Here is a 23264-nt window from a genome sequence, read left to right as displayed (position 1 = left end):
CATTTGAAATAGATACACATAGAATCCTTTAGGTGGGAAAAGACCCTTAGGATGACTGAATCCAACCACTAACCCAGCACTGCCAACTTATTTCATGATTTGTTCATCACAGATTCCAAGGTAAAAATAATTTTGTGCTGATATGATACGTGGCACCTAGTGTTAATAAAATTCAGGGAACCCAAGTGTGCCAAAACATTTGTCTGGGTTGCTGGATTACTTTCTGGGCTTTTAGTGACCCATATTTCCAAACACAGCTTCTTCAAAACAGATTACAGAACAGCAACATCACTTTAATTTGCTGTGGTAGGTAGGTAATATATGATAATATCATAATACCTGAATTAACATTTTATGTCTCCTATTTAATAAGAAAAAAGGCAGCATATTAAGGATGCAAATACTATATGCATTTGCACCTCCTTTCCTTCCTCTGTATCCACCTCCTCACAGGCGTTTCAAGTCCTGAAGAAAAGATCCAGCAACACATTTTGTTGCCACTGTTCTTCCCAGAAACAGATAATATGTTTTTATATGGCTGCAGAATTCAGTCTGAGTGCGACCCCTAAGTAATAAAGCACATATTTAAGAGAAATGATTTATTGGTGACTTCAAGGGACTCACAACCCAGCACTGAATAGAGGTTTTATCACTGAAATACAGACAGTAAAGGGAATTACTCAGAAAAAACTTCCTCTCCACCATTACATGATACTTTAAAAAAAAACAAAAAAAAAAACCAAACCACAAGCACAAAGTGTTTTTGTCTGGATTGGGGAGGGACAGGAATGTTTAATGCAGAAGCTTTCAAACAGACCTCAACTTTTTCCTTGAGTACTGACTTTATACCATGCCTTGCATATATTTCCTGTACCTATTTACCTCATCTGCAAATCAACTGTTAAATAAACTATACAAACTATTCAAGTTTTAATGGAATACACTATTTAATGCGGAAATATCTCAAAGGACAAAAACCTGTCAAAACATAGAGTGTTACACAGAATGAAAGGCCAAAAATAATTTATAGGAGACAAGTGCAGCTCAGAACGACAAATCACATTAGCTGTTGGTTTTTCAGCCAAAGAACACCTGAGCTACCAGTATTCTTAGCCTTAATCCTCTTAAATTTTTAAAATAATTTAAGAGTTATGCTTGATCTAAGTTAATTAAGCAATAATCCCTGACAAATCACATTTCTGTGTAAAGGAATGACCAGTGTGCTAGATAGTTTGAGGCTGGCATTTTCCAGAACCGTAACTCCTCCATCATTTTCCGAGCCTTTCCTCAAGCAACACCTCTGCTTCACGAAGCCCTCACCAGATATGAAATACTTCGAGGAGGGATGGCTTCAGGGCAGCAGGAAAAGTTATTTGGAGTGCAGTCCCACACATCAGCAGTGTGAAGTTTCAGCCAGTGCATCACTCACGAGTCAACACTCCTTTGATGTGGCAGAGGATAAATAATATGGAATCTCTTTGTAAGGCACAGATGACACAGGGCACCCCAAATGCGTTCAAGTCTTCAGCCCAAACAGGAGTCACAGCCAGAGCACCAACATAGCCCAGCAGTATAAAAATCTATTCATGAACACAGAAGCACTCACATGCTTGCTCAGAAAAGCCAAAAATAACCATTTGAATCGCTGAGCAGCAGTTTCAATTAATAGGGCCATTTTCCCCATCTGTGCACAGAGGATTTGCTTGCTTAACTCTCATTAATGCTAACAGAGTTGGACCCACAAATCCCTACCTGAAGTGGAATACTGACATTACTAATGCTGCACGTTTTCCCAAAGTTAAAGCAGAGCAATTCACTTCATTTTAACCTCTGCCCATTTTGCTCACTCTCAGGAGCTTTAAATGTAAACTTAAAAAATGATAAGCATTACTTTGAGAAGAAAATATATCATTTAGCTTTTTTTGGCGTTTAATCAACAAGCACAGCCATCCCAACAGACCAATTATAAACCAATTCAAATAAGAAAACAAATCGTAATACTAAAGTATACAGATAGGTCAAATACAGCTTAAAGGTTAAATTTTGAGATGAAGCCTTTTCCTCTCTAAATAGAACAAACATCCCACTGGTTTCTGTGCTTACTCCCTACCAGCTCTAATGCAAAAAAAATAAGCTGATGCTTCTGAAAGGTAGATTAAGCAATAAGAGATATGAGCAACACTTGGGAAAAAATAGAGAAAAAAATAACTACTAAAGGATTCTGGTTCAGGTCAAACAAGTCAGCACAGGCAACTTTCAGACTGCAGTTTCAACTGTGGTCCAGTTCCCTCTGAAGTTTGCTATGGGCTGGGTGATCAAGTCCCTGGTACACAGACACTGACATAAAAATGAACATTAAGGCAAAATCCCAAAGAGTACTTTATCCTCACCAAAAGCTTCCATTGGAACATGTCTAGTGGAAGTTTGTGGATTCATATCACTCAAACAAAAAGCAAAGAAGTGTGGACGTTGGGATGGGCAAAAATTCGCATCAATGTCATCGCATGGGGAAAAGCTTCCCCTGAGCCTCAACACAATGAGCTGTGAACTTGGTTACTGGGCATATTAAAAGTCCAGAATAGATGAGATACCATGTGAATTGAGCCACAGCCTGAAGTTCATCAGGGCTCTGCCTGCAGCAGACATCGTGCAGTGGGTGCGAGAGGCAGCTGCCTTCCCATCGGGATCAGGAGTGACATGCTGTTCACTGACAGCTTGTCATAACACTGTCTAGAACATTTGGGACTTCCATTTTCAAAAATCTTTTCTATGCTAATGACTTCCTACAGATGTTTTGAAATGTTTTAACTGTTCTGGTTTGATTCAGTGAGGCACTGATACTGTGATTTCAGAGAAATGCAGCAGGACGTGCAGCAGTGAACCCATCCAGGATCTTCCTGGATATCCAGGAACAGCATATGGAGAAGCAAATTTCTGTCTTCCCCGGGAAAACAAGATATGATGAAAGATGAGACCAGTGTACTGGTGGGACAAGAGCACCTGTTTTGGCTGTACCTGTTTCCCACAGAAAAGGGAATTTCCATTCTGTACGAAACCTTGCCATTTTGAACTGACTTTTCAAACCAAGCAAGAAGAAAAGGTCAACATTTCTATATACCAGAACATTTTTAATGTTGATTCAGAAGTATTGACATCTCCCTAACAATATCAAAATCTCAAACATAAATATGGCACCAAATAATAAATCCAAAAGTCAAAGTGAAGTCAAGCATAAAAGCAACACACGTGTACAAACATCCCCCCCTAGCAAAGCAAGGGCTGAGCATGACATGTGCCCCCAAAATGCTTGGCTGCCCACGAAGCTGCATTTTCATCACAGGCTCCCACTTGTTTCTTCTCCATTTCCTCCCTCACCCTGCAATTTTTCCATGGCTTGGCCTTAGATTTTGTTTCTAATGCAGTGATGCTCAGCCTTTAAAACCCAACTGTCCTATTACAGAAAAGTAATACTCTCCTCCAGAATAATTTAAAACTCTTCTTCCAGTTTTACTATTTCCTTATGAAAATTAAGTGTCAAAGTTGTTGCAGTGCAAAGGTGGTCGGAGAACACCAGACAGTGGGAAAGCTAGCCATCCTCCTCCTCCCCACTCCACATGCACAGTCTTACTTTTAACATGAGTGACATGCAATGGGTTAAATGCAACACAATTTCTCTCTACAACTAATTCAGCTGGGAAGAAACAACCAGGCTTTTGGGTTCTGCATCCCTTCACCAGGCATTTCAGCTGAATATACTTAGACCTTATGGTTCTTAATAAAGGGCAATTAAGTTAATCAATTAAAAAATTTAAAAAACAGTGCAAGACTGAATGAGATCGATAACAAAGACTGAAGGGCAATGCCATGACATCTGCGCAACAGCTGATGAACAGCAGAAACTCCTGAGACCAGTGATACCATGGGCTTTCACCTACATATGTGTCGAGGTGACTTGTGGCCCACCAGGTTTGAGAATTACAAACTAAGTAAAAATTTCTAAAAGGCTCAGAACCTTTTCTTTCAGGTGTGCCAAGTGCAGGCGATAAATATGCTCAGATGCATTCAAAGTGCAGCAGAACCCAGTTGGCCAAACACTGCCAAGAACTACAGAAGATATTTTGGACTTTTCACATAAAGCAACATTTTTGTTCCCCAATTAAATGTTCCAGTAGATCCAATTAAAAATTTGAAATAAGACAAGGATTTTTTTTTTCCCTTCACAAATACAGCTCACCTGAAGTTGAGGAAGAAACCAATCACAAGCTTTACTGCCTGTGTTTCAGCACAGATGATCTTTCATGCTACATTTACACTATTGCTTTCTCTACAGGCACATCACTGCTGTCTGACTTCCTACCTTCTCTCCACACCTCCAGAGGTTAATGAATCACTCACATGGTGAGATTTTCTGGAAAAGTTTAATAAGAAGTCTTCTGGGTAGAGGAAATAAGTTGTTACACTAACAAGTAATTTACTATCTGAATGCTACACACACTGTATCATCTTATTTGTATTTCACAGTTAATCTCCCAGCGCACAAAAGTTTTATCGGATTGGAGGCATGTGCTGTATTCCCCTTTATAAAATTTTACCGTCCCTTGCTATTCTCAGGGCTTGTTTTATAGGCACAATTTGCTGCTTTAATCTCACCCAATTGTCATATTCTAAATCACGGTGTATAAAAATGTCTTAAAAGGAGAGATGCGCTGAAGGGTAGTACTTAATTACACTTACTGCCTGATTTAAATGTTATCTGTGCTTTGCCAAGTGCCAGGCACAGAGTAACCCAGCAGTGCAAATCTGCATAAACCAATACAAGTCATTATTGGGCTTTTAATAGCAACCCTGTTCTCCTGTGCAGCATTCTGATGAAGGTGTGTTCCTCCTCCTCCTCTCACTCAGCTTGTGAGAAAATTAAGTAAGGAGGTAGGAGAGCTGGTAACTGGTAGGGTCTTCCCAGCCACTCTTTGCTAACTTATATATTTTTATCTCCATGCAGAAATCTTTGTCAAGACAATTTCACTGGTCACCTTCATAAGTCTAAAGTGTTGTAATGGAACTGAAAAGCTGGGTGCATAGAGCAAACAGGAAATCCATTGGTTCAATGGTTTCCTATTCCTTTTGTAGCACTTCCACTCCAGAAAACCTTCTCTTTACACCCTCTCCCCCTAAATCACAGAAATCAAATAAACAAAAAACTGAAATTGAAAATATCACCAAAATTTCAGGCAATTCATGTTTCAATTTCTAACTTCCTCCTCCCTCACCCAAGTGAGCAAAGCAAGGGACTGATTTGCCTCTGCACTAACTACATTAGACATGCAATTAAATTCTCTGGCTCAGGGGAGCAGAAATGCAGCTTAGAATACATCATATCTAAGTACTTTCTACTTCATGCTCCAATCCCTGCTCCAACCACACGCCAGAGAGATCATCACAGGACCACTTTAGTCAGATCACTCTGAACTTAAGAGAAAGCAAGAGAGCAACCTTCTTTCTTAGGTTCATCATATTTAATGAGCCAGTGGAGGTAGATTAAGTACTACAACTCCAACTAATCTGTCCAGCAACTTTATTTCTGGGCCATACCACCAGCATAAATTCAATTCACTACTTCTTTTTGTTGTTGTGCCCTTGAGCATGTTGTGCACATGGTCCAGAACTGCCAAAGCCTGGAAGGGACTAAACCAGACTATTCTGTGCCAAGTGCCCAGCAAGTCAATGTGAAAGAACATCATGGAGTCAATCCCAAATACTCAGCAGCTTTCTATTCAAATGAAATTTCTAGCTTTGCACACATTTCAAACAATGCCACGGCAGTCACAGTTATGCACTACTACTCCTTATCCATCTATGTAGCATGGTTCCAATCACGAGATGTCAGCATTGTTTCATGCAAGATAAACTCCAACATTGTCCCTTATGGGTCTATGAAATACATACGTGCTACTGTTACCAGTCACAACTGTGTTTACACTTGCCCTTATTTCTCCCTTGGCAAGTAACCAACTGCTTTAAGCACTCTTGTGGCTAAAGCATGGCATGGGGAATAAAAAGAGGGGGAAGAAACCCAACTCACAATGATCAGACATTTTATCATCTGATTTTAAGCATCTTCTAAATCCAATCCCTCAGCTTCACAGGGAGCTGAAGCCACAGAATATCTCACATGGCAGAAGCTGAACCTCTCAGCAGAAACTGGCCTGAGATGGGTACAGAGCAGCTTTCCCAGCTCAAGGTCAGTGCAATCCTAGCAAGAGCCTGGCAGGATGACTGTGCTGTAAGCAGTTCCCAAAGTCCAGCCACCAGATCCCTGGCAACATGCCTTCATTTGGGCAGAACAAGAAGAAGGATATGAGGTAGCAAAAAAGCCATGCCATTGGGAAAATGCTGCTCCCAAGAACCTCATTCACTCATTTTCTCTTATACAATGAAAAGCAATATTTTCCAGACCACTGGTATCTGAAGCCATGTGAAGAACTTCACATCTGTCTCAGGGGATCCCATCACACTTCAGGAATGATTATAATGAAAATTCTGATGACAGAAGCATGTGGTCCTCTGCAAGTAATTTGGAGAGGTAAAGATGACACATAACTCCAAAGGGCCTGAGACTAAGTTATAAAACTATAGGCTTAGAAGTAATGAGTTGCTGGCTTCAGTTTGTTTCACAATTATAAAACACTCCCCCATGTAAAATCTCATTTGAGTGGCCATAGACTAAAATTTCTCTGGTGGCTTCCAGGAGCAGTCACTCCTTCAGAGGTAGAGCACATTAGAGGAATGGTGCAACAAAAACATCACTTTTCATGGTGGTCATATTGCCTTCCCAGGAAGGCTGGCTCCTCTGATGAATCTCACCACACATCCCTTTCCAACACACATAACAAGTTTGGCAACTTTGAGGCTTCTTCTCATCTCCCACGAACCTAGATTTTTTTTTTTTTTCCATTTTCTAAAGTAATAATATTACAGGATTAATTACTTAGCTAAGTCTCTATAAACTCATCTGCCTTTGAAACGTCTACAAAAACACCAGTGAAATTCCAGAGATAAACAAACACAAACTCCCCTTTAATTAAGCACTATGCCTCTCTGTAGGGGGTGACAGAGTGAGCAGATGCAGGGGGATTGCCAATTAAGATACAACTTCTTTGATAGGAAGGGTACAGCCATACACAGGAGGAAAAAGGAGAGGAACTTGCCATCCAAGTCATTATTTTAATTGGTTGCTCGGAAAGATTATGCATTCCCCACATTCGATGCTGCCAAAAATGTATTACTGATCCAAAATACTAAAGAGCCATCAAAACACGTTCTAAGCTGCTTGTGCCCTGTTAGTACTAAAGCTACCTGTACTCCTCACTCATCCTGTTTGAGACAGCTGTAATATAGGGAACTAATTCTCAGGGTTAATTAGAAAAAGAAACAGAGAAGTCTTGGACTTAATTTTCTGTTATTGATCATTATTTTTCTCTAAACACCAGGCATTCTTAGCAAACACTACTTGAAGGGGATGCACAGTACTTCTAGTCTAAATCAGTTTAAAAAAGGCAAGAAAAAACAAAAACAAAAAACAACTAAAAACCATGTGAACAGCCAAAATAAACACTTGGAAATTGCAGGAATTGGGATGCACACAGAAAGTAAACCAGAGGATGGACTGGTCATCTTCTGTGTAACTTCCACTGATTTGATATCCAAATATTTTCTGTGTGCTGACCTTTACTTTCTGTGATCCTGATGGCAATACTGTCATACGCTCTTAAAAAGCTGCATATTAGCATTCACTTCTGTTTTTATCAGGTTTTAATGGCAATGCAAATCAGTTTTCGCATGGCTTGTTCCATGCCTTTGTATCCTTTGGGGAGGAAAAAAAAAAGGCAGGAAACTAAGAAATGGTTTGTTCAGTTTGCAGCCTGCTCGGGAATCTTGATTTTGCCTCCTTACACACTGTGTCTTGACCACAGAGGACAGAGCACTGTGCAGGGGGGAATTCAGGCACAGGAACCCAGAGCTGCTTTATCTGAGCCGCCTTCTTTATTCTTCCCTTGAACATGACGGCCCTGTCATCCAGTCTGAACAACACACAAAAGAAGATTGGGATTTCACTGTCTGTACTCAAAATAAATGAATGTGACAGAAAAGGAACCCTTGTCTTTGCAAACAAAAGAAGAGCTCAGCTCTTATTGAGAATGGGATAACCAGAAATGTATTCCTGCCTCAGGAAGAGACCCCAGGCTGCAGAGGTGGGCTGGGGCAGAGAAGCTACTCCCTTCTGGTTCTCTCCAGCTGGCAAGTTAAAAACAACATCATTACTGAATCTCACAATTGTACACAGAAAAAAACAATTCTGGCCTTTTTGGACAGACAAAAAAAGACCGTAAAAAAAAAAGAAACCAACCCGTATCTTTCCCCATTTCTTTCTTCTCTCTGGGAAGTGCCTCAATGCCACTGACAAGACAAAAAAGACAAAAGGTCTATGATACTCTCCCTCCTTCCAGCTGCCTACCCTGTGGGAAGTGCTCCATTTTCCCTTTTGGGGCTTCTTGCAATCACTGACTTCATGGCACTGGGGAGTTCTCTCCAATGCACAATCAATACTCAATGTCCACCAACCCCCAGCCCCTCTCTCAAACCATGACACTATAGGGAGTGCTGAGGGCCAGACCCCACCTCAAAAGCTTCCCCCATCTCTCCCGCGTTTTCTAGGTACACCACTAGTGCACAGAACTGGCACAAAACTTCTAAAATACAGTAAGCTGGAACAGCTTAATAGTATTACCATACTTGGTTATTAATCAGAATGAAATGCCTGAAAAAAATAAAGGAATTAAGCATATTTAATTTATGAGTGAAAAGGTGAAAAAGTAACCTAATTACAACTAGTTAATTCCTGCACATGGAAAGTACATCTCCTGCTTTGGGGCTCCCTCATCTGCCCAAGTTCCAGCATTTGGAAATCAAAGCCAGATCCACCAAGGCTCAAAATGGAAACAAGATGCCATTTTTCAATAAAGAGGAAAGTGCTTCTATCTTCAGTTTCCTTAGGTTCCATCACTTGAATCCACTATCCATATCCATTACCACTAAACTAATCCTAGCTAATTTTCAAAAAGAATAAAATAAAGATGAGAGGAAGGAAGCAGGAAACTGTTTTCAAAGATGCAACAGGCAAGCAGAGAGAAGTGAAGAATTGATTCAATCTAGGCAGCTAATTTAAACATCAAGTTGAGAAACTCAATTCCTCACATAGTTAAGAGAAGAGAATCAGGCTCTAAATTCAGAGCTTTGAATCACCCTGTGATGGCTGTGGTGACTGTATGTGGCCTTGAGGACCCCAAATTAGACAACTAAACTTGGATGTGTCTACAGCTGTTAGCCACCTAATTTTCAGTTAATTAATTAATGCTACAGGGATTTAGACACCCAATATTGCTTTTAATTCTTGCTTAACTGTAGTGACAACAGTCTCAAGAGTTCTCTCATTTTTTAAGAAGTGCTGTAAAGTACATGATAACTCTGAACCACCCATAAGCACACAGTATACACGTCCTATCTGCAGCACTTTATATTCATATACTTGATGTTTTAGCCTCTAAAAATAATACTGGCAGAAATACATATTTGCCATAAACATGGGCAAAGCAAACCTCATGCTGAAGGATGCGTGCAAACAAACCCAGAGAACTTGCTTTAAAGAGATCATCGATGCAAATCACACTGATGACTGTTTTTTACAATCAGAGTTTGTAATTCCTCGTTTCTGTCCTTGGCATGTCTATCCTTCAAAACATCTCTTATATTACTGTACAACTTAAAAGCAGCAAATATCAAATTCTCACCTGTCCCCGACTAAAAACTCTTTCAGCTCTTGAAAAAAAGTATTAAAGTGACTGAACTTGCACATAACTCTCGCTGGACTTTATCTGGTACAGTACATTGTCAAAACCAGAAAATGCAGGTTGGTCTCACATTATCTGTAATAAGACAGACAGTCCTTCATTTTAACAAGGTACCACTGCCAATACCAGTCCTGCTGTGTAAAAAACCTGAGGCAACGATTTTTTATTTATACAAGTGCAGTGAAACTCAGCGAGATCAGATGTGATCGAAGGCACCTTCCAGCACCTGGCACACAGTGAATATTCATGCAGGACCTTTGAGAAGCATCTTACATCCCACACATTTCATGGCAAGGCAGCTACCAGGGCACTCCCCCACCCTGTCAACAGCTGGGAAGGGCAGCCTGGAACAAGCAAGGACACACACACACACAGAGAGAGGTAAATCAAACCATTGCAACAATGAGAATGAGTTCAGTGATTTCTCCCCAGTAAAATGTTTAAATTTTTCCATGTGCCAGATCCAGTAAAGCTGGATGGTTTCTTCTCACAAAGAGATGCTGATGCTTCTGGGACCTGTCACCCTTCCAAGTCACTGCAGCACCAGCAAGGCTTGAGCACCATGAACTGACTGGGCAAGTAACCCTGCTAACCCAAAACGTGACCAGAGGCACCTCTGTCAGTTTTGGGGGCACAGCACAAGGGCAGCAGCACAGATAGTTTGCATTTGGAAACTCTACTCCTGCCACCAAGAGCAACATCAAAGAAAATGTCGAGCTACTGTCACATTCAGGGCTCTGCCTTCTTGGGACCAAGTGACTGGAACTGTGGAAATTTTATTTCTTTCAGGTGCCACCACCCTAAGATGGCTCAGAACTGAGTGCAGCTGCCCTGTGAATGATAAAAGCTCTTTCACTTTTAACTGCAAGTGAGGCACAGCAAATCCCAGATACAATGGAAGGGAGAACAACAAAATTAGGTGGAATTATCATTTAATTTTTATGTCCAAGTCATCCATTGATTGTTTTGATTTTATCAAGAGATTTTGAGGCTATTATGTGAGTCTCAAAATCTGCTCACTGCCAAAACAGGTAGCCCAGGTTTCATCTTTAAGAGGACAGTACATTCTTCTACAATAAATGACTTTTTTAAATTACAAGGTCACCATCATGGACCAGAGAGAAAATTCTTGATGAGACAAAATTTGGAGACTGTGCTGACCTACACCCAATAGTCCTGTAACCCCTGGACAAGACTTTTCCCCAACCTTCAGTGAACAAGACGACAACTTAGTGAGTAAATGCTTTCTGCTGCTACAGTGGAGAGCATTGATAGCTCTACTAGCCTTGGCACATAAGGTCACAGGTACATGTACCCACCATGACCTGGTGCTTCAGGACAGACCAATAGGGCAAAACAAAAAGAATTGGGAACTGCCAGCCCCTCCCAAGGTGGGTATTTATGAGGACTGTAGCTTTCTCCCACTGCTTTTCATTACAAGACTTCATATATATATTTCAGATTCTCCTGCTGAGAACATAGATAAGCTTCTAACATTAAATTTTCCATAAAACAGAGTTACAACACAAGGCTAGTGACAAATGCTGGCATCAGGAGCCTGCAGTACTGGTATTGTGTTAGAGTTTTGGAGAGCAATGAACAAAGATGTAGAGAGTAAAACAAAAGCATCTTCCTAACTTGTAAATTTATTTCTGGAATCTTTAAAATGTGACATTAAAGTTGCTTTTCTGGGCATGCAGACAGCCCTATGTCTTGATAATTGTATGTACAAGAATGGCTTAAAACTGTAATACAACATTTGGTTTCAGTCAACATTAGTTCTAGTGTTCAATTCATTCCTTGCAATAAATAGATTAAAGCTTATTACCATTGATAAAGTCTATCTTGTAAACCCCAGGGCACCGCTTTGAAAATTTTCATGGTGAAATTCAGCAGTGTCATGCAGAGTTGCATGATAACACCACAGTGACGTATCAGTGATGCTGATGCATTATTTCCATGATTTCTGATTCTGACCCCACAACTCTGAACAAAGCTGTAACATTACAGCCAGGAGAGGAACAAAAAAAAACCCCAAACGCCACAATACTCACAAAATATTATGCAAACCATATTTGACTTCTTTCATTGTCTTTCCACAGTTGGAACATTTCATAAAAAAGCCAAATGTTCAAAGATACAGACCACTGAGTTTAACTTCAATACAAAAAGAGTTGATAGAAAATAAAGAATTGAATGAGTGGGAGCATTATATACCCAGAAAGAGTCAGATATTTTGCAGAGAGCAGTAATGCACAACAAATCTGTTACACTTCCCTGAAGGAGTTAATGAGCGTGTGAATAAGGTGACATGGTCTGCAGAGATATGCAGGTGGCTGATGCAGTACACAGGGCTTTTCCCAAACCCTTCAGCAAAGAGTCTCAAAGAATCTTAAGAAAAGCCTTAAAAAAGGTAGACTTTGTGGGGATAGAAAGAAAAGGTATCTTATGGATCATGAACTAGGAAAAAAAAATGAAGTAAAGGAAAGAATAAAGAATAATTTGTCACAACCATGGGAGGCTGTTACCACATCACCTCAGCATCTGTGCTGAGACCTGTACTGGTCCAAATATCCATTAATGGTCTGAGAAGGGGGCAAGGGGGTAATGAACTGCTAAACTACACTGACAAAACAGAACAATTAAGAGTAGGCAAAATTACAACCGACGTGAAAGCTACAGAAGAGTCTCAAGATACTGTGACTGGACAGCAAAATGATGGCATGAACTAAATGTTAATAAATGCACTGAAATAAAGGAGTTTGATTGTCCACACAGACTGACAGGCTCCGAATTACCTGTTATAATGCAGAAAAGAGATGTAGTCACTACAGGCAGTTTTCTGGAAACATCGGCTCAACAGCAATCAAAAAATAGTAAATAATTTTAGAACTTTTCAGGAAACATATCAGGACTGAAATATAAAATACCATGCAGATAAATTATGAGTTTCTGACATTTTAAAAATGCATCTATTTCTGGTTATCTTTAAAAGAAAACATACGAAGACATGCTACTGAGATGGATCAGAAGACCAAAATTATTTCTGAACAGTGAAAATCCTTACATGTCAAGAATGCATCAGTAGGAATACACTGGGACTCTACAGCTTGAAGAACCAAACCACCCAGGTCTGAAACACATCACCAACAGGATGCTGGGCTATGTGAGCCTTTTGTCTGACCACCTGCACTGTTCTTACTTTCGTGTGAGGTAGAGGACTCGGTAAGGACAATTTCTACTTTCTTGTGAAGTGTTAGCAGGATAAGCCAGAGTATGTACAGATAAATTGTATTAATTGGGCTGAGATCTGCAAGAGACACTTTTCTCACTTCCATCTGCCCTGGAAGCAAAGATATTAAATAAGACATTAACCATTCGGCTCACAATGTGCTATAAAATTTTACCTTTGGTCTTATTAGGGTAACAAATGGGAAATATCATATAAGGCTTGAAATTATGGAGTAGAATAGATTCAAATTGCTTCATAAGTTAGAGAAGAAAAAACACCCTCCAGAGCCATCTCCCATCCCAAAAAGGACAGGTCTAAGTTCAGCTGGACACCGAATTTTCTATTTTCATCTGAAAAGCTGCACATGCTGCCTTTTTCCCCTCTACAAGCTGAGGGGAAAAGCAACTTCTGTGTATAAAGGGTATACATAGGGAGTACTAAGCACAGCACTGAACAGACAGACATCTAAAATACCAGATAATATGCTCAGGTTAGGTTAGAGCATCCTGGGTCTGTTAAACAACTTATGCTGTTGTAGCTCAAAGATTCATGTCCAGGCTGGATGAAAAGCCAAATTCAAGCAGATCAGAAGCTTCCCATAAGGAAAATGGAAGGACCAAAAAAGAAGTATTTTGATCCCTGTAAGAACACCCCTGCATAGCACAAGAAGCACATGAAGACCAAGGGGGTTTGTGCCATTAATCATAAAACAGCCTTTTCCCACCTTAAACCAAAATCTTCTTTTCCTGGTAAAACAATAGGAAAGGATGAACCAGTCACTTGAAGCAGCTACTCTGTTACATCAGCAACACATTCATCTTTTGGGTCACTCTCTGAAAGCATAATTTCCATCCCCACCATAGGTTTTCCCACCATGTTCGTGAGTAATTACCAACTGCCCAGGTTGTAAAATTTGGAGAAATTTTTGATTTCTTGAATCTCCCCAATCTCTCTTAATTCCTCTTCTTCTCTATGAACAAACCAAAATACAATAGAATGATGCAAGTCCTGGCATATTGTACATTCTGATGCTGAGAACACTCCCACACAGAAACTATTAATTCACAAAATCGTGTAAGAAACCCTTCTGCTATTTACAAACTTCTGTGCTGTATTATTTTTCAAAAGATTTGACTGAACACACACAGTTTCATGGTAGCCAAATAAGGGGCCACAGCCAAGGTTTTTAGAGCCACCCCAGGATCGGTCTCCAACTCATTTTCAAACCAGTTCTCATTTTCTACGTTAGACACCTTCATTCTTCAAGACAGAGCAGAGACTACTGGCAATACACTCCAGTACTGCAACTATTCATGATGTGCCACACAGGCATCAAAATAGTGTATCTTTACAGCTGAAGAGTCCATTAAGAGTAACACACACTAGTTTAACAACATTATGTATTCTGGCTTTGGAAATATGTTGCAATTTGTTGGGGGGGAACCAGGGACAAAATGGCATGCAGCTCCCCCCGATGTAACAAAGAGAGAACTCTGAGAAAAGTAAAGGTGGTTACTCCCAAAGGTTCAGTTCTTCTCTCAGATAGGCTGTGGTTTTCATTATGCCATGTTTTTCCCTTCACTATTCCCACAAATACCAGCTCAGCCTCACAGGCACTATCCTCCCTCAACTTTTCAGTGAAGACATTTCTCAACAGTGTAGTTGAAAATAAGAACAATGGAGTTTAAGTGCACCATTTTTCTATTTCTGATTCAACTATAATAACTATAATATCCTCCATGTCAGTAATAAGACAACTGTTAAATGTGATACTTAAAATCATTCACCTCTGGCTTCACAAAGCTCTTTCAGAAATTCCTGTTTCCAGAAAACATCATTACTGTAACACTCAGTAATTAGTGTGTAGGTGCTTTTTTATCTAAACCAATAAAATGCCCACCTTCAAGATTATTTTCAAAGTGTGAAATTAAAGCATGTAACAGCATATAACATCAGCCTGCACAAGGGCCCATGCCACAAACTGTCAGATACTCCAGCCTGAGCAGAGGAATGTGGAAGTGCCTGTTGCTCAGCAGCCAACGAGCTCTTCTGCTGAAGTCAGATAGAAAGAAGAGGAACAAAGAAAACAGGGTGAAAAAAAAATATCTAACAGATTTATTTTTAAGACAATTCAAACAATACATAAAATCTTTTATTCACAGCTTCAAAAACCATCATCTGTAGGTAATTAATTACTGCATGCCTGACTTCACTCTCAGTATTTTCACTGATGCCAGTGGCAGTAGGGCTGGCCTCTTCCCTATTAGCTAACTCAAACCTATAACTTGCTCTTGAATATGTCATTCAGATCTAATATCTCCTTTTAAGTATCCATTTCTGGCAGAGTGTAAAATACTCAACCTATCAAAGCACTGCAGTTTCATCATTACCCCCCCCAAAATTAATCATGTTTCAGTACACACAAGGCAAGTCTTTTGCAGCACACTGCTAAGAAGGAACAGATAAAAGTGGATTTCCCAGTGCCCATACTGACACAGTAATACAGCTAATGATTTCCTGCAAGCTCTGTGAACAAAACTGCAAAATAACTCAGCTCTTCAGAAGCAACATGTAAGCAGAAAACTGAGCTGTTCTCTGTAAGGGCTTTGATTCTTCTGTGATCTCACTGAAACAAAATAAAAAATAGTCAGGTTAAATAAGGTAAATCCTTGCTTTAAAGTTTATTTTGGATTCATTTCTTTGAGAAGTCGTGTATACTAAAAAATAAAATTTTATAGTTGGAATATATGTGAACTTGATAATGTAAACCCGCTAAAACTCAGTCTTACTGTTTTACCTGAGCGTGACAGTAACAGTGAATTTTATCCTCCTTCAGACAGATAGAACAAGGCAGAAAATCCAGTTACATCCCATTTATATCCATAAAATAAGTTGCAAGAGGAGGGAGGCTGCCCATGCTGACACTCAAGAAAAGTTTATGCTTTCTGCATAAACGATTTCGTAATTCAAATACAAGCAGAGATTTGCAGGTTATTTTTTAAGTCATAGAAAGGCTCTCATAGCCCACACCATGGCTATGCATTTTGTACATGAACAACTCTCAGCACAGCTGAAGCTTCACTCCCCAGCTCCACTCTCAGATGTCACACTTGCAACTGCCTAAAAGTCAGAATAAAAGCTGGGCGTTACTGCAATGCACAATTTTGAAAGACTTCAAGAAGTTACTGGAGCAAGACAAACTGCACAAGATTGTTCTCTAGGAAGCCAGTCTAGCAGCAGCCCAACAGCTCAGAAAGGCTCTCATTTAATTAGCTGTTTGCAATGTAGAAGAGAGGCTGTAGAAGTGCCCAGTGCTGCATCCTCATTTGTGCTTCGCCGTGATCCCTAAGGCAGCAGTTCAGTCCCAAGTGAAACAGAGCTCATTATCAGCAGAGACAACCCTCCTCAGGAGAGAGGTGTTTCTCGTGCTGTTAATAGCATCAGCTCGGTCTGATCGCCCCTACCGCCTGCTCTGAGCAGAGCACAGCCGGTACAGGCAGACTGTGAGCTGGGAAGGACCTGGCAGAGCTTAGCTGGAAGCAAGGACAGAGACTGGTCTCTGACAGGAAAGGAACACAGACCCTTCATAGCTGGTTTGAGGAACGGTAAGACACTTAAAGTAAACTCGGAGCTGGCCTTGGTTTCAATTTGGTTTACAGGAAAGTGCAGATGATGGGAAAGCCGTCACTGATTCTCCCCCCTGGCTCACGGGCACCTCTCTACAATGCTCCTTTTGCTTTCTGAGTAGCACATCCCACATTTGCCTATTGGGCACATTTCCCTGTTTAAAAGAGGGCTAAGACCCCTATCATCAGCCTCTGCGGACTCTTGGCTCATGCTTCAAAAGAACACGTTTACTTGAGAACGCCCGATGCAGAGCCACATCGCAACCTCTGATCACACAGGGGAGAATTTGGAGCCCACTCCACTTCAGCTGCCGCGTGCTACCAGGGCAAACAGCCTGATCTGATCTACCTACTAAACCCCTCAGCAAACGGCACCTCACTGATTTAAGGAGTGTAAGAGCACTAATACTCCCTGCTCTGAAAACACAGCCCTGAAACCAGCCACGTCACCCGCTGGGCTGGTGGCAGATGGGGAAAGAGCCACGTCTCCACAAGGCTGAATTCAATTTAATTGAATGGAATTTCCTACATTTTTTTCCCCCGTTCATACTTATCATCTTGCTTTTATCTGGCAGCATTTTAACAGCTGTTTTCTTTATCACATTAAACCGACATTTCTGACAAAAAACAAATGTCTAATTCTCCTGGATTTCCACACAGTATGCTACAGGGGAGCAAATCTCTACTGAACCATGCTATCCTATTAGCCTGAGCACAGGTTTTCCTCTTTAAAACAAATATCTGTCCCATCCTCAAAAAAAAAAAAAAAATTAAAAAAGCCTTCAGTGACAATCTTCTGCTCAAACTTTACCCCCCAAAATACAGCAGGCCATTCCTCCAGCCAGTGGCACAACTGACACAGCACTGGGGAAGGTAATGGAGCTATGCTGATTTAAAACAGTTAAAGATCTGATCTGGAAATGAGTCATGGGCATTACTTGCTGCTTGAATTGCAACTAATTCAAGGGGTTTGTTTTGTTTATCTTTGGATGTGTTGTAAAGCTTCAGTCACTAAAGGTCAGCTCCAACATTTCTTCATAAATATTTAGGAAAGCTCCTGAATATTTAGGAAATGCTTGGATGTATGAGATTTTTCAAGCATGCTGCTTCTTGGATTTGGACTCATCTTTTCTATCACCTACTCTGCCATCTGAAATAGTCCATTAACCTACAGATTGAGGCAGCTACTTTTGGTGAAGGGGTGAAAAATCACAGCTTAGCTCTGAGCGTCAAAACAAGAAGGAAAGAGAAAAAAAAAAATCACATAGGGAGGGAGGCTTCGGGACTCTTCTCCCTGCTGTCTGTCAGAGAGATGTGGCTCTGGCTGGTTTTAGGTGCCTTCTGCGTTATGGTCTGTTCTCCCTCTGCTGAGCAATCCAAGCACTACAGAGAGTAACAGAGCTGCCTGAAGCAAGAGGTTCTTCAGTCGTGTCAGGATTGCACGGGAACAAACTTTATTTCTCAGGCTAACGCCAGAAAAAAGGAAGAAAGGCACGAGGACATGCTCAGCCTCACGCTCCCACCTCACCCACAGAGACTGCGCTGAGCCAGGCTGGAGCTGCCAACCCCCACGGCTCGGCTGAGGGCTGAGCAGGCTGGTGCAAAGACCTGCTGAGGTGAGGAAAGCTGTACCTCAGCTATAGACCAGGGACACCTCCAGAGAAGGCACAAAAGATCTTAGCTAGATGGTTTGCTCTCGCTGCCAGACTTGCAAAGAAGAAATGAGACTAACTGCTCACATGTCTTCCATACAAGAAACAGATAAAAAGACTACACCAGCACTTCATCAGCTGGGGTGATCATAGCAAATCTTGGCTCACCCCAGCAGTGGACAACATAATCCTGGATGTGGTTCCAGCACTGCTCTTCTGCATTCACAGTAATTCTCCAGCACCCAACCTGACACACCCTACAGTTTCCTTGGGACAAAGAAGGGAAATAATAGGTATATGCAATACTACCAGCTTACCACTCTACAATGCATTAGATTCAGGGAGCTCCCTGTGCAGCAGCTCAATTTTAAAACCATAATTAAATTAAAATAATAAAAATAATAAAACCCCAATGTCCATATCAGATTCTGTGGTTGAACTGAGTGGTGATGCTGAGACTTTATGAAGTTTTCACCTCCATGAGGAACCAGTACCTTTTCTTGCTAAGCAGAGGAGCAGACAGATAATCACCCTAGGAGCCCATCTTCAGTGAAAAATAAAACCCCCTAATTCTCAAAGGAAAAAAAAAAAACAAACCACCAACCCAATCCACATCCATTTTCACTAGCTCTATTCAAATTCGACAGAACAGCAGCTAAAAATACATCAGGAATCAAGGTGGGGACAAAGAAAAGAAAAAAAGGTTTAACACCTTGAAGGGTGACCCACTGCCTGGTAATGTCAGTGGGATCCTTTTGAACCGCTTCCAAACAAGTCAGACACAGCTCACCTGGAAGTGGCTTGTTATTGAGCACGGCTGATTGAGGCAGAGGGGAAGAAAGCACAGAATTCACAAGGAAAATGCACAGATATGCTACTCATACCAACCCCTGATCAGTGGGCAGGGGAAAGCTTTCTTTTAAATATCTAGCCCCAAATTGGAAAAAATACCAGCCTTCCCATAGGATCCATTTTAAACCCGAGGAGCGGGAAAACATAAAATGTAGCTAAAACCTAAGATTTTTCAAGGTTATATAAACAGACATTGCAAAGTTCTTCACTGTGTTTAGTAACCTACTGCCCCCAGAAAAGTTAATATGTTTTAAAACAACTCCAGGTATATTCAGCAGAAGTCTGTTATTAAAATCAGTGAGAGACAAGGTGTTAGCTGTACATTGTGCTAAGAAAAGCTGCAGATGAAATGCAGAAAGCTCCTATGCTTTCACTCCACATCCAAAAATCCAAACATTTTCATTAAGCTGCACCTAAAGTGCTACCTTGCCAAAACTTCTAGAAAAGCACCAAGGTAGCTGTCAATAATTTTTTTTTTACAACCACCCAGGAAACATTTCAAAGGTGAGGAACTGTGGGCTGGTGCAAATCCTGCCTCTGTTACTGTTCTGGGCTGACAGGATCAAGGCGTCTGCTGGTGGCCAGAGACAAGTGGACTCAAGAGAGTGATAGTGTGCATGGACTTTTAAGCTGAGATACTTTCCACTTCAAGCACACCTAAGGGACTCGATGTAAACTGGTAACAGAGCCTGGGATTCACACAAATTAAATAAAAGCAGGAGTAGACAATGAAGAAAGTTAATTTTTCACCTAGAGAACTGCAGTGTAAGAAGATTGCCCTGGAGGATTTAATCAATGCAAGTGAATCTTGTATATTTTCCTCCAGTATTCCCAAAATAAGTCAATAAGATGCCAGCACTTTCTCAGCATACAGTGACCACTTCCCAGCAAGCTTGAGTTCAGGTCTTTATCAAAAGAACTAAAGAAATGCATTATGATTTCGGAGAAAAATAGCAAGCAAGGAAACAGAAGCAGCAGGATAACCTTACAAGGCACAGTAGGTTTTCAGAAAAACTTTTTCACTTCTTTATTCTTCAGGGCTATTGGAAGCAATGAAAACTACTAAAACCAGACATTGCTGGCACACAAAAGTACCTGCAGCTACCCTGGCCTTTAAGAATAGCAAAGCATCCAAAAAATGTTCCACACCACCATCAGGTACTAAGTAAAGGTATTTCCAGATCCAGAACCTCCTCTCCCATGAGCAAAACACACCTACTTGTCCATCTGCTTCATTACAGAGGATATAAAGCTCCCTATGCCTTTAAGCAACTTCTACTGCACCCACCTTCTAACCCATCACCTAAAGGATCTGTGCAAGTGTGGTGGGTCCACACACGTCACCTGAAATAAAGAGCTACAGACCACATTATGTAACACACTTCTATATAATTATAAACACCTGAATAAATGGCCCTGCTTGTCTGAAGATTTGCACACAGGCTCTCTCTCTTGGCCAAATGACATGTAGGCAGGGAGCTTTCTCAAGCTGTAAGTCAATTTACAACCCCACGTTCAGCTGGAGCCTGGATAATCTGTTTCTCGGAGCATTAAAAATCAAAATCTTCATAATTTCCCCTTTATAATACTCAGTTTGCATGCACAAAACAAAAGAGCTGTCAAGTCCTCAGTTTTAAAAGCTTTAAGCAAAATTAGCTATTCTAAGTTACCTGCAAAGCAAAGAGGTGCAGCTGAAAAACACCAGGGGCATATGATCCACAACTCTTCAAACAAAGTGTCAGAAGTTTCCAGAAGGCACGATAAGGATAGAATCAACATCCTCAGTGCATTCCAACACAAGAATTTCAAGGACTTCAAGGAGCAAAAACATAGGTAATTTTTCAGGGGCATCAAGAATATTGCAACAGTTGTACCTATGCTAATCAAAGGGTTTGGAAGCCAAGCTCACACTGCATTGCTCAGAAGTGATGCTCTGAGAAGAGCTTCTACTACAAGGAATCTTTTCTGCCTTGTTTCAAAATGATGACTCTTACTTTTCCATTTATCAGTATAATTTCTTCCTCAAACTGGCATTCAAATATATAGCTCTTCCTCAGGGGAGGAAGAAAACAAAAACATATTTTGAAATACAAGAGTGGATTCTCAACAGATATACATCAACGTGAGAAGTCAACAAAATTATGCTAATTTCTGCCAAATGAAACATAACCAAGACTTCTCTCCTTCGAGATGAAGCTGGGATGATTATGGTCATTTAGAGCAGATGCTGCTACTCATCACAGAGGGCACAAGAGCTTGTTCCCATGCCTGTGTAATGTCACTGAGCAAATACATCTGTTAGCAGGAGGACTCAGTTCAGCACACTGATGTAGCAACGTCACTGGCTGACCTATTCTGCCCAGCACACAATGGAGAGTTGTTCATTTTTCTTTTCAATGAGACACTATGCAAGTGTTGATTTAATGGTTCATTTATCAACCCCTCTGAATATTAAGCAATTCATTTTGACTTAATTTGAGCAATTCAATTTCACCCATCCTTTCTCCCCTTGAAAAATGTGAATTGCTGTCTAGGGAGAAGCTGTTTTAAAAGTTGACTTAACAGGAAGCACTTGGCTCCATGGGTTTTATACCCTTTCATATTCTGATATATATTTATAGCTGACTTTTTATTCGCCTTTTACATATTATATCTGAAATTCACAAATGCTAAAGCAAAGACACTTCAACGAACGTTCTTAACACTGCAAACCAAAAGGCATCTTCTGCAGTAGTAGCTACTCCTCAAGAAGACCACCAGAAAACGAAGTGCATTGTCAACAAAACCAACAAGCCTATGAAATTCTGTAATACTCAGGGAAAGGAGCTTCTCATTGAAAATCCGTTACTTAGAAACTTTTTGCTACTGGATATATTTTCCCCATAGGGACAAAATAACAACGCAGGAAACACTCGAGCTTTAGTCTCACCTGTAAGCAGCACCTCATACCCCCAAGTTCGCATCTTCCGGAGCTCCCAGTGCCACGCACCAGCCCCGCTCTGCAGTCGGGCTCAGCCCGGCCGGTCCGAGACCCGCCCGCGGCACCGACCCCCGGCAGCGGCTCGACGGGACAGCCCGGGGTCGGGGCAGCCTCCCCCGGCACCAGAGCAGCCGCAACTGCTGCCCCGATGGCACCCGTCGCATTCCCCGCGGCTCCCACAGCTTTTTTTCTGATTCAGCCTGATTTGTACCCGTTTTCACCTGCTGCTCCCAGGTGCCGAAGCCCCTCTCCGCAGCCCCCCCGACACGCGCGCTGTTAACATTCAGCCCGGCAGCTCCATCCAGCCGCGCACCCCCGCAGCCTCATCCCAGCGGGTCACTTCCAGGAGTGCCTTCCCCGCGGGAGCCTCGCCCCCCGCAGACACAGAGCATCCCCCGCAAACCTCGGCCGAGCCTTCCGGAGGGCCGGGCAGCGCCCGCCGGCTGCCAGGAGCCACTTTTTCCTCTGGGAACACGAATACGGAGGGAGGGATGCGAAAGAGCGATGCGAGGCAGGGATGCGCGGGGGGCACCGCGACCGCGACCCGTGGAGCACCCGAAGGGCCGCGGCTCCCCGCGAAGGGCAGCGCTGGCCAAGCGCCGAAACTCCGCCAAGTCCGAGCGCGGGGCTGGGGCAGCGCCGCCCGGGCACCCCTTCGGCACTCACCGGGGCGGGGGTCGCGGGCAGGCTCGGCCCCTCAGGAGATCATGCCGGCGGGAGCGCGGGGCCGGCGGCGGAGCGGCTCCTCCGGCAGCGGGGGCGCGGCGCTGCCTCTCGCCGCGGCGCAGAGCCGCGCCGCCTCCGACACGCGGCCGCGGCGCCCCGGCCCCGCGGGGGGAGCGGCCGGGGGCGGGTCCGCTCCCGGCTCTGCCCGCCCCGGCCCTGACAGCACGCCCCGGCCGCAAATGCACAAACGCACGCATCCGCAGACTCCTATGGATTGTCTTTTTTTTTTTTTTTTTTTTATTTACCATCCCTCCTCCCCCCCCCCCTTTTATTCCTTTCCCTCCCTTTTAT

At 42.1% G+C, this 23264-nt stretch overlaps 1 protein-coding gene across 2 annotated transcripts in view; it reads right to left on the bottom strand.

Annotated features, from left to right (window-relative positions):
• The window catches only part of SGCD (sarcoglycan delta), a 318158-nt gene extending 295177 nt beyond the window's left edge, over positions 1 to 22981 (bottom strand). For both annotated transcript variants that reach the window (XM_027718527.2, XM_039385243.1), the window contains exon 1: positions 22914 to 22981. The gene's annotated coding sequence lies outside the window, so the exon portion shown is untranslated. The remainder of the gene's footprint in view (positions 1 to 22913) is intronic.
• Between the last annotated feature and the right edge of the window lie 283 nt (positions 22982 to 23264).

This window comes from Pipra filicauda, unplaced genomic scaffold (genome assembly GCF_003945595.2).
Source record: "Pipra filicauda isolate LSUMZ 115617 unplaced genomic scaffold, ASM394559v2 scaffold3_size10097308_pilon, whole genome shotgun sequence".
Taxonomy (NCBI): domain Eukaryota; kingdom Metazoa; phylum Chordata; class Aves; order Passeriformes; family Pipridae; genus Pipra; species Pipra filicauda.
This window is presented reverse-complemented; position numbering and strand designations above follow the sequence as displayed.